Source organism: Parus major, chromosome 3 (assembly GCF_001522545.3).
Source record: "Parus major isolate Abel chromosome 3, Parus_major1.1, whole genome shotgun sequence".
In the NCBI taxonomy this organism is placed as follows: domain Eukaryota; kingdom Metazoa; phylum Chordata; class Aves; order Passeriformes; family Paridae; genus Parus; species Parus major.
This window is the reverse complement of record NC_031770.1, coordinates 5738047-5750359: the sequence shown is the minus strand read 5'-3', so window position 1 is coordinate 5750359 and position 12313 is coordinate 5738047. Positions and strand designations below refer to the sequence as shown.

The following is a 12313-nucleotide window of genomic DNA, read 5'->3' as shown; positions in this document are numbered from 1 at the left end:
CCTTCTTCCCCCCAAAACTGGCATCACTCAGCATTTTGGCCAGGAGACCAGTTCCCCAAACTGAAAACATCAAAGCATATCTCTGGTTAGATCTCATCCCAACCCTCCGAATCTGTTGACTTGGAAAGTGAATAACTAATAAGGCAGTATGCCATTGTTTTCTGTTTATGATAATGGAAATAAATTGTTGGCTCCAACTCAGGCACTGATTGTTCCTTTGATATCACTGCCAGGAAGCAAAATAAAATGGATTTTTAAAAATCACCTTTCACAGAAACTGCCACAGGCATTTGAAAGATGAGCCTTTTTCCATGTCAAAGGCTCTACCAGAAGTGCCAAATACATGAGAAGAAAAATTCAAATCCTTCACTGTTAAGCAAAAACCAACAAAAACAAGAGCAGAAGAGAGAATGTGAGAGCAGGATTGCCTGGGCAGCAGGGTGGTCTGGATGGGCTGGCACACCACAGATGTCCTGACAGTGCTCAGGAGGGATCAGCAGAGCTGCCTCCATGGTGAGGAGCACTTCCTGAAGAATATAGAACACATCCTCTGCATTCTCCCCCCAATAAAAAAAGCACAGGTGGGCTGGATGAATTACTCTGTCTGCCTGGCAGCTCTTAAACTAATAATAAGAGACTTCAGGAGCCAGAAAGGCAGGGGGGTGCTTTGCCCCAGAACTTGAACCACTCATAAATCTTGGTCGTGTGTTTCTTTCGTGGTTTGGGGTTTTTTTTTAAGCTCCATGAATTTCATTGCACCTCCAATCCTTCACAGCATTTTAGTGCCTTCCCCATGGAATTTTAGGGGCAGGCTTTCAGGTGTTTGTATTTTTCTCAGGGTGCTACCACTCCTACCTGACATGTCAGGCATTGGCACCACAGTGACACACACAGGGAGAAGTTTCCTCCTCGGAGTTTGGAGCTGGATGCAGATCTTACACAATCAGAGCATGGCGGTGTTTGGTTTTCATGATGTGCTGCAGTTTGATTTGGCTCAGAGCAGAGGATGGAGCAGAGAGCCAGATTCAGATCTCAGGCCAAACATGGATTTTGTGTTTCAGCTACCAAACTCCATCATGGTTTGGCAAAGCTGTGCTCTCACCTGCTCACGCCATGTGGAGAACACCTGCGATCTGCTGGAAGGGAGGTGGCTCGTGCTCTGAGAGGCTCCCAGCAGGAGAGCCAGGCTATGAGAGCCTGGCCCTGGCTGCTGCAGGTGGACTGGGAGTGCAGAGACACTGGAACATGCTCAGAGGAAAAGCTGTGGTGTAAAGAGAAGCTGTCAGGAGCAGAGTGCAGCTTTGTGCCTCTCCTTGGTGTCAGGATTCTCTGAACCTTTTCATTTCCAGCGCTGGGACTCAGACACACAACAGCAGCAGCACAACCTGAGAGCAGATCGGGAGAAATAAGAAATATATCACATTCTGCAGAAGTCTGCTTTTGAAATAATCCCCCACACTGCCTCCAGACAGTGTTCTTGGATATCATTTTTGGAAGAACATGCTAGAAGACCCTTTTTTCCAAAGCTCAAACCAATACCACAACTTTAATGGCAAAAGATCTTGTGTGACAAACAGCATGGCCTGCTAAATATTAAGGCTGTTTGACATAGATTTTAGGCCCATGCTTGGCTCAAAGTGCATCCTAATTCTGCAAAGCATTGAAGCAAATGATTGCCTTCAAGGCTGTAGCTGTGTCCCACAGAATGGGGCAATTTAATTGGGACTTTATGAAGTGCTTGTGACATAGGTGCTGTTCTGAATTGAAAGTTTTGAAGGGTTCCCACCAAAGTGCCCTGGAATGAAATAAAGAATTTTGATTGGCTTCAGCAAATATTCAGCCAGGTCCTAATTTTTATGCTTATTGCTAGCTTATAACAGGATATTTAGAAAGAAAAAGGAAGGACCTTTTTTTCTCCAGATAATACCATCTACTCTATTTCTGAAAATTAAGGGTGTGATTACTGACCCATAAGTACTTTATGATCACACTTTGGTTTGAACTTTTATGAGTGTATGTAGGTTTACTAACTCTAGCACTGCCCTGTAATTTATTTCCCAGGTGGGCCACGAAAGTCATCTGGAAGAAGGAGAGCAGTGTCTAAGGTCTTGCTGTGCAAAGGGATGATTGTGCTAGCTGGATTTGTGCATGGATGTTTTTGGAAACAGTTTTCAGAGGAGAGGGAAAGTTTTCTAATAAAATCAAACCTTTTCCTTTAACCCAGAAGGAGTGCTTCAAATTCTTGTGTATTTCATTGAAAGACTGATGATTGTTATCTGCTGCTCTTTTGAGGACAGAAACCAGGTTCTGAAGCGGCAAAAAGCTATTCAGACACCAAAAGCTGCTGTGACAGAAGTGTGAAGGAGCTCTGAATGTCTTTGCAACCCTGACACCCTTCTTTTCCCAGAAGACAATCATCTTCAGGGGCTTTGCATGAACTTCCATGCACTGGACAACATGACCCAGAGTTGTGGTACCCCAAGAACAGCACAAAAGTTTCAGGTGCCAAAAAGCAGCTTCTCTGTGCTCAGTGACTGCCCCTTTGCTGGTGAGAAGAGCTGAGTCAGTGATGCTCACCTGAGGCAGCTGCAGAGGCTGTGGCACCCTGCAGGTGGACTCTTCAGTGCTGTTTGAATCCCAGAGCACTGTGCTTTGGCTGACAGTGGCTGGCACACCTGTAAATCACTTGCTGAACGTTGATCTGCCTTGGCTGAAGAGACAGAAATTAATTAAGAGACTGAAAATGCAGTCAATATTATGGCACATGAACCATTAATGATATTTACAGTCCCTGGAGACCAAAGAAGTATCACCCTCTGCCATGCAAACCCAATATTAAATGGAATTTCTGCTTCTGCAGCTGATGTTGCTTCTACTCATTCCACCCAGCAAGTTCCTGGGAATACTTCAATGCAAATTAAAATCTACTTAGTTCTCTTATAAAAAACTCTCTTTGGCAGTATCTATGAAACTTCGGGAAAGTGATTCCCAAGGAATCACCTCCTGGACACAGCACAGCTCAGATTGCTGCGACACTCATGCTAAAGTTATCTTGGTTTAACTTTAAAGCAGCACCTCCCTGAGGAGCCCTCAGTTCTGGAACAAGAGACGTGTTTCTGTGTTCTGTGAGAGCCTGGATTATTTTTAATCTTCTGGACTTGTTACAAAGATCAATTTATAGTCTCACAGAGACGGTAAGGACAAGGCTTTGCAGGCAGACAAAATGGGGGTTGGCTGTGTTGTTGATTAGTGTATATTATTACTTCTGATTTTTCAAGGCATCTTTGACTTCCCTGCACTGCTTTCTTCATTTCAGAGAAAAAGTGGTGGAACTGGCCCAGATGCAATGCAGCCACGTTCTCTTAGCCCAGCAGTTTGAGCAATAAGAACAAGCTGTGCAAGTCCTCACAGCTCTGGACAGGTGATGTGCACTAAAAAAATACAGAAGATAATGGCATCAAAGCTTTCTTTTCCTCTCTCTGTCACCATTTTATATATACTATAATGAAGTATGCCAATGACTTTGTTCCCAAATTACTTGAACATGGAAAAGCATCTTGCTTGTAATTTTGAGACTTACAGCTTGATAGTATTTCCAATGTTATGCAAGGCTTCCAATGAAAACAGCAAGGACAGAGGTTGAGCAAAACTATGGCATGTGCTTCCCATAATAGTCAGCAATGTACTTTTTAAAATTCTCCATTCATGTTGCAGACCCAACAGTTCAAATATTTATCACAGAATACAGCACAGATATGCAGACTGAATCTGTATACATTTCAGAAGTCATAAAAACCAGTGGGCAGAGTTTTTTTCCAGTTCTACTTAAATCTCACTTGAACCTTACTTAGCAAAGTGCAATTCCTGACACTTAAAGGGACCCCAGTACAATTGTTCCCTTCATTTTGGCAGATGAAAAGCAAGAACCAGAGAGTTTTGTGTTATTTCCAACCAAGAGCCAAATGGCCTAGGTTTGCCCAAAGTTTCACAAACCTTTCTGCAGGGAAACATGGCAGGGCACTTTTACAAAATGCTGGTAATGTCCAGAGCTCCACACCCCTGAATTTAAAGCTTTGCCACCTTTGTTTTTAAAAAACTTCCACCATGATTGTTTTCATATCTTTGTAAGCATGGCCAGCACTTTTTAGCCTGGATCACTTTCCAGGAATTACAACAAAGAATTTTAACTTTTGGAGTAGAGAAAGGGCTTTTTCTTTGGAAAATGTCATTCCTGGAAGTGCCATTCACCAGCGTTCCTTCCTGGCAGGTCCCAAGGGATCAGTCACAGGAAGGGCTGAGCTGAGGTGACACAGGTGGCACCCAGGGCACGTCCCTCAGGTGCCATTTCAAACCACATGGGTCCCCTTCAGTTCTTGGAAAGCCCCAGAGACACAAAGAGACATTTAGAAGAGTGGCACATCACCAGGCTATGCTTGAATTTCTGTGGAAATGCACTCGATTTCTCCAGCTCCACCTTGCCTGTTTCTGTCCCCGTGGAGATGGCCAAAGGCTGGGTGGTGGGACAAGGCTGTGCCCTGTGAACACAGGCACTGTGGAAATGCTCATGGAGGGGCACCCTGAGTGGGAAGATCTGCTACAAATACAAAACAGATGCTAAAGGCTTGAGAAACATATTGTGACACTTTCAAAACCAGGGTCAGAAGCAGGAGCCAAACCAGGTTTTTCTCACTTCCTCACTGTTGTTTTATCTAGACTGCTGCTTCTTGAATTTAATCTTAAAGTTTGAAGATTCGTAGCCTTTCCTGGACATCTTTTATCCATGGTTAGCACTTTGTAATGTTAAAGGTTTGACTATTAAAATAAACATCCCAGTTACACACAGTTATCTGACATCAGTGAAATGGTGAAGTTCCTATTCCCTGAACACCTGTAAAGCTTTCATTTTCCCTCTCCAACAAAACTGAGACAACCTCCTCTTCCCCTTCCCCTGATACTTCTCTTCCTAAGGCCCACGGGGCTTTCTTGGCCTGTCTTAGCCTCAAATCAGAAGGCAGATGGATTTTCAATTTGAGCTTTATGGTTAGTAGTACCCCCTTCCCACTAAAATACTGCAGATTTCTGTGGTAATTCTACTTCCAGCATTGTCAAAAGTATGCAAAAGACAGGCCTGTTACATGTGAACACAATTTAAAGGGATAAAAATCCAGAAAGGAGTTATTTTTTTTTATAAAGGCAGAGTTTTATTGACATATGGTACGGTCCAGAATTGGAACCTCCTATAAACTCGTGGGTCTTCTCTTGTGGAGGTCAGTATGTTCTTCAGACACTGAAAACAACAGCCCTTACTCTCTTACCCTGTCTCTAATAGCTCAAATATTGCCAGTGGCATTTTAATTCCTTCAATTAGAGCTCTGACAAGAGCACTCAGAGGCTTTGACTTCAGCTTGGCCCAGAGATCTTTCTGGAAATGGTCTTTTACACATTCCACAGACTGGGCATTTCGAGCATCCATGGCTGCATCGAAGAGGTGCAGACTTCAGTTCATCTAACCACAGTGAAAAACCCACTACCCCAAGCTGACACATCACCCCAGAGCCTTACTGGTCCCTTTCAGAAGAATCATTCTTCCCCCAGAGCATCACAAAAAATAATCATCACTTAAGAGTCCAGAGATGATGGCTGGAGCCTATCCAAAATCCGACCTTGTAGCCCATCTCCAGCTGGTCCTGGCTGGAGGCTCTGGGGTGGACCCTGGGCCTATTTCACTCACTTGCCATGTTTGCAGCAGCTGTGCTTGAGCACATGAGGGGTCCCTTTTCCTTGGCCTCATCTGGGGACAGCCCTGCTCCTGCTGCTCCCTGGCAGCAAGGCCCAGGCACATCCTTGAGAAGGGCTGTTTTGGATTCTGGCTGAAAAAACAATCCTTCTGCCTTCAGTCCTGGCAGTGGTGCTGCTCTCCATTGCTCTGTGTGTATGAGCTGCAGGGATGACAGCTCTGTAATTTTCTTATAAAGCAAACACGCTTCGTTTTACCCCTGACAGCAGGCAATCCTGGGCCAGCAAATTACTGGCAAATGCCTCCTATATTCATCTCTTCAAGTGTTTTGGCTTTTCTTTACTTTTAATTTGCCTGGAGGCAGACATTTGAGATAACAGCTGTTATGGTGATATTATCAGTCAATCTGCATGTCAGAGAACGCCAGGAAAATGCCTGTGGAGAGGTCCTCTTGGGTTTTTGGTTTTAACTGCTCTGGGGCAAATCCACTCCTTTGTCAAACGCTCTGCTCAAAACATGAGAACTTAATGGGACTGGTTTCTACCCTCTGATGATGAAGAAATGCCTTTCCCTGCTGATGGAGCATGGGTTCCCTTCCTGCTCCTTGATGATCTAGAGCAGTCCTTTGGCACACCATGCCACATTTTCTTTCTTGCTGTTGAGCGGTGTCAGAGCACATCTGCCACCAGCAACATCCCTGTGATCCTCTGGTGATTTACTTGCTGTAGAATAACTGGGGACACCCTAAGAAACCCCACTAAAAGGGATCTCTACCCTCCCATGGAAGACCCTGCATAGCTTTCCTGGGTCCAGTTATAATGTTTTCTGGGGAGGAAAGTTTCTTTGTTTCCTGAGGTGGAAGGCTCAGTGTCAAGAACCATCAACAAATAGGTCTGGAACTCCCTCTGACAGAGCTGAGCCATCTGCAAGAGGGCCAAGAAAGATTTATTAGTTCTTTAGAGACGATGCCATGACACCACCAGGAAGGTGTTGGCTTGGGAATTATTGCTTTGCACTTTTTTTCTTTCTTTTTTCCCCCACAGAAATACAAGATGACAACCCAAAGCTTTGTAGCTTTGGAAACAAGCTGGGATGTGCCCCTATTTGGTGTGTTAATGACAATAAGCCAGTTTGTCCTGTTAGTTTGATGAAACCTGACATGCTTTGCACTAGACAAACTCACTCACTATGCTTTGATTGAAAACAATTTGTATCTGAAGATCTTAAATGACTTTACTGACATCAAACTGGTGGGAAAATAACTAACACCTATGGTTATAGGTGTAACTAACACCTATGAAATGACCATGATGCCAAAGGAGCACTGGAATACAGGCATTTTGTGTGTCCCAAAAGAACTGCATATTTAACTGCTTACATATTTCCTAATATCTCTTGATTATGTGGTAACAGCAGAGATTTCCTTAACTTTACAAGAAGCTGTTTTGCTGGAAATGAAGAGCCCAGTTTTAGTCTGCACCCCACATCTCCTGACCAATAGTGGACAAAATATTGAGACTACTGTGGTCTGTTTCCTCACTTGGAAAATGAGGAGATATCCTAAAAATATCCTAAAAATAGCATTAGGCATTCCAATACCCCAGCAACAGAGCTCACACAGGCACCTGTGCAGTAGGAGAAATGCATGTGAAAGGGAAAGGTTGGGAAGGCAAGCCTTGAGCAGAGATCACAAAGGTTCTGTCCAAGCAAACTGTTACCAAGTAAATCTTGTGGTTTGTTTCCCAGAGGTAGCTTTCTCAGCTTTGAAACACCTGTTCCCAAGTATCATCAGTTTATTAAAAGAAGCTGGCATTTTTGTGGGCTTGGAAGATGCACAAAGTAGGTGTGTGAAATTCATTTTCACCCATGGCACCCAGGTGCAGCAGTTTGGAACAGCGTTAAATGGCTGCACAGGAGAGCATACTTCCTGCTCCAAAAATTCTCACTGAGCTCAAAGAAAGTATTAGCAGCCTTTCTTTCTGGGTCTTCCAGAGACAAGAACGTGCTGCCTGCTCAAACGTGGTGGAACCAAACCAGGTAGTCTGTACAACACTTTTTACTAATTTACTAATTTAATTTACTAAGCACTGCTTTGCCCACGTGCTTTCATCACTGCTGATGTGGTAGCAGAAAGGATTTGTTCAGCACAGGTGAACTGAATATCTCCAGGCTTTTGGGAAATTCCAGCTTCTGGAATTGAAGTCTCATAGAGAGTAAGCTTTGAGGGATGGGAATGCAATTGTGAATTTCCTGTATCTCTGTGGCAGGAGTGTTGGGGCTTAATAAACTGGCTGAAAAATGGGTTTTCATTGATTTCTGGGGAGGTTGACCCAACAAGAAAAAATTTTGTATTCCTTGTGAAAATCTGGGTAGAGGTTTTGTCCATGAGATTTGTGCTATAGGTGGACTGCTAAGAGGGGAGGGATATAATTTCCTGCTGGGCATCAAAGACTGACCATGGCTGAAAACAAAGGTTGGTCTTAAATAACTGATTTCTGATAAAGGCATCACGCTCTTGGAGCTGAGCTGCCAGAAACAAAGGTGAGAAGAAATTCAAGGTTTCATGACTTTAAAGCTATTATTACTTATGGCTTCATTTGGATACTTTCTCTCTCACATTATAGTATCAAATACCCTCCAAGCAATCTTCCACTAAGATGTGGTTTACTGGATAACAGACAGTGCCTTTCTCTGGACTCATCACCTGGAATTGAGAAAAAAGGACTGTGCAAATCTGCAGCATGGAAAAATATAAAAGACAAGCAAGGAAATGTCAATTAAGATTATTAAGATAATATGTGGAGTAACTGGCTTGGCAATCGTGCATTTCCTTTAGCATTTTCTGTGTAATTCACTTCTGTGAGATAAATACAGCCATGGAAGGTAAGAAGGGATGACAGATGAAACAGAAATTTTTGCAGAAAAGGTCTCTTTCACACTCTTGGAATTTTTTTTTTTAATCAACAGTAATCTATCCTTTGTTAGGCACAATGACAGACAAGCATGCCACACCCAGGGGTTGGAGGGGGAATTCAAACACTCAAGAAGGTTCTGGGACACACACAAGTAGTCTTTGTTGGTGGCACCTGTGATCCTCTTCCTGAGGTTTTTGAGCTCTAGAAGGGTCCTACAGAAGGGAATATGGGAATGACTCTAACTGCCTGAAGGGAAGATCCCTTCTCCAGAAAATAATTATGAGATTCAAATGTAATCATCTTTAGACAAAATATGGAAACATTCTGAGGGAAGAAATCAAAACAAGGTGTCTCCCGCACCTCCTTTCCCAGACAGCATCCCTCATCACCCGTAATTATTTTCCCCTTTCAGCTCTAATCATTTCTTTCAGCACAATGGCACAACTCATGATGGAGCTGGGAAAAATCCCCATCCTACAGCCTGGTAGGAGCTGTGGGTTTGAAGCCCTGAGGCAAGGAAGCCGTGGATCCGGGGCTCCCAGGTCTCCCAGTTGGCTCACTCTGGGATAACTACATGACAAAAAAGCTGCCTGCCAGGAGGGCTGGCCGTGAGCCCTGCAGGGAGGCAAAGCCCTGTGTTGTAAGACAAATGTGATGGGAATTCGGGTGTCTAAATTCCCGTACGAGAAGAGGAACTTCCCATTTCTCTCCTATCTGATCTGTGACGTGTGCACATTGTTTGTAGGGAGGGAGGAGGAAAAACACATTTTAAAGGATAAGCAGCTGGATGCCACTCTCCTCAAGCTTGGAGTTAGAATGAAGTGCCATATTTGCTCCAATCTGTGCTAAGAAGCACAGCAGATTTTAAATAAGCTATTTAGCTCCTTTCTTCCCTTTCAAGAATTTATTTTTCAACTGGGGCATTCTTCAGCCTGATGTAAAGTAACTGTACTCTTGTTCACAGACACAACTGCATACAGGACCACATGCTAAAGAAATAAACCTGTGAGGCTCTAGGAGGCTGAAAGGGAGATGTGTAGAAAATGGATAGCATTAACTAAGACCTCTCATTGGTAGGATGGTAGCCAGAGATGATTTTGGCCAAGAGAAATAAAGGGCTTACCACTCAATTAAGTCATGGAGCCAGACATGCTATACCTTGGGAACCTGAGTGAGGGCCTGGAAGACAAAAGCAGACTATTGCTTCCCTAGAGAGATCACCACCCTTCCTTGGGGAACACCAAAGTGCTTTAACATGGGCTGGCATCCCAAAGTTCAAGAGCATTCCTGTAGGGCAGGCTGACACCTCGGGTCCTTTGTTGCAGACACTGCTTTAAACTTCTCTTTAAAATGTGCTGGGTCTCATTCAGGTCCTTTTTCAAGCTTTGCACAGCTCTGGTGTGCTGGGTCTGCACTGCACTGCTCAGAGAGGGCTTCAAGAGCTTGCTGGGTTACCAGGTTACCCTTGTAGGGCTCCTGTGCTAAGGGAGCAGAGGCTGTGGCAGAAAGGACAAGCAGCCTCTGGGTACTTCCTTTTCTTTGGAATTCTGATTGTGTTTTGGAATTTGGAATTCTGATTGTCTTTTTTATTGACCAGAGGAATAGCGAGGCTTCAGGGACAGCTCAGAGGACAAAGGGGATGTGTGTTGGAGTGGTTTACAAGCATGGGATGGGCCCTGCTGCCCTGTCCTGTGCTCCAAGGAGGTTGGCTGGCTGGCACGAGGACTGGGACATTTCCCTGCTGTCCCTTTTGATGCAAGACATTCACATAACCTGTAAGCACACGTCCTTCTTGCCAGAGACCGTGTCATTCTCTCTTGCTTCATCCAAACCAGCCTGTTGTTTCTCAGTTCCCCTCTCTGAGGGCTTTGTCTGCAGCGAGTGAACCACTGCTTGTTTTTGTGGAGCACTGCAGGCAGGAGGGCCAAGGATACCTCGATGTTTCCATACCAGGACATAATGGCCTCGTGCTGCCTGCAGATGTATCCACATCTCTGCAAGCCCAAGGACAGAGCTTGGTGATGAGGGGTGTTCCTGAGCTCTTGCTATTCATGCACACTCTTCCAAACCGAGCTAAACTTGTCACAAGCTGCTAATGAGAGGCAAATCAGCCTGGCAGGCAAGTCCTGCTCTGCTGCCCTTGTTCTGGCTGTTTATTCTGTGTGAGGCAGGAGCACCACTGGAGACTGCCAGTGCTTTGGAGCAAAATCCATTATCCAGCAAAAACATTGGGTGCATGAGACTTACTAATAGTGACCTGCAAAGATCCACTCACACCAGTGGGTTGGTGGTTTCTTGGAATGGATCTGCAAGGCTGATCTTCTAAGATGCCACCAAGTGACTTCATACTGTCCTCAACAGTAAGAACACCCAAATATTTGAACACTGTGGGGGGGACAATGTAACATTTTAAACAATTGCTTTCCCCTGAAAGTATTTAATCTGTGAGGGGTAAAATCAGCACTTAATTGGAACATATGTCTGAGGCAGGCATGATAAAGAAACTGTTCAATGCATATATTTTAATTTTAAATAAATCAATGTGATAATTTGGGATCAGGTGGGATTCTGCAGCTGGAAGAAAAGGACAAAGGGAGGCCATTAGTTATACCTTTAATAAATCAATTTGTTAATTAGGGATCAGGTGGGATATTCCAGCATGAGATAGAGGACAAAGAAAGCTCATTAGCTGTGTTTTAAATAGATCAATGTTTTAGTTGGTGTGGGATTCCGCTGGAAATACAATGCAAAATGGAAAACATACCAAAAACTGTCACTGGAGAACATGCCTGATAAGAAATGAGAAAATTTCCCTACTGACTTAGGGCATCTGTATTTTCTAGGCACTCTGTAGTACAAAACAAGTGTGGTCAGGGTGGAACTCCTGAAAGGTTCAAGGAAACAAAGAGGGAAGACCTGTAGTATATTAAAGGAAATAAAGAGGAAATGTCACTTCAGATTTGCAGGACTCACCACAGCTGGCAAATTGATTTCAAAACATTGCAGTGTTCAGAACCTCCAGACCTCCTGTCTGAAGATCTGGGCCCTTGTCCTGTCCCCGCCACAGGAAAGTGTCAGCTGCAAGGTGGGATGAGTTCTGTCAGGTTCTCTGCAGCAATAAAGTTCACTGGGCACTCAGCTCATCTCCTCTGTGGCACATCCAGACGTGGACAGCATTGTGTTTGTGCCACATCTGAAAGCAAAACATAACCCAAGAAAGGGAGGCTGAAGGAAGGGAGAAAAGAGGGTTAAAAAGGATGGTATCCAAATGACCAAACTGGATAACATTCAGCCTACTTACACTTTGATGCTGCAATGGAGGAGAAGAAATCAAAGGCATCAGGATATATTAAGGAATGCCAAACACTACAGGAAGTTTCATCAAAATCAGCATCCACTTGTTCCCTCCTGTGCTGCATTTTTAAAAGGAGCTTTAGAGGCAGCTTTGCTTCTGCAGCTTTTCTTCTGGTTTTGTTTCAGTTCTGTCCTCCCTGCACTGCACACAGGCAGTGCTGTTTACTGCTGATGGAAAACAACACGTCCTGCAAGGTTCATGATTTCCTGAGGATGCATCTCTTCTTGCTGCCTGCACAACAAGATGCACGTGAGAATGACCTCCTAGGAGAGCAGCGGCTCATCCATGTCACTGCCACACCTGCCC

At 44.3% G+C, this 12313-nt stretch overlaps 1 long non-coding RNA gene across 1 annotated transcript; it reads right to left on the bottom strand.

The window, feature by feature from the left end:
• Window positions 1-1107: 1107 nt before the first annotated feature.
• LOC107202461 lies at window positions 1108-11839 on the bottom strand. Its single transcript, XR_004496676.1, has 3 exons — window positions 11626-11839; window positions 2578-2710; window positions 1108-1385 (listed from the first exon to the last, which is right to left on the bottom strand). It is a non-coding gene; the product is annotated as an uncharacterized LOC107202461 (long non-coding RNA).
• Between the last annotated feature and the right edge of the window lie 474 nt (window positions 11840-12313).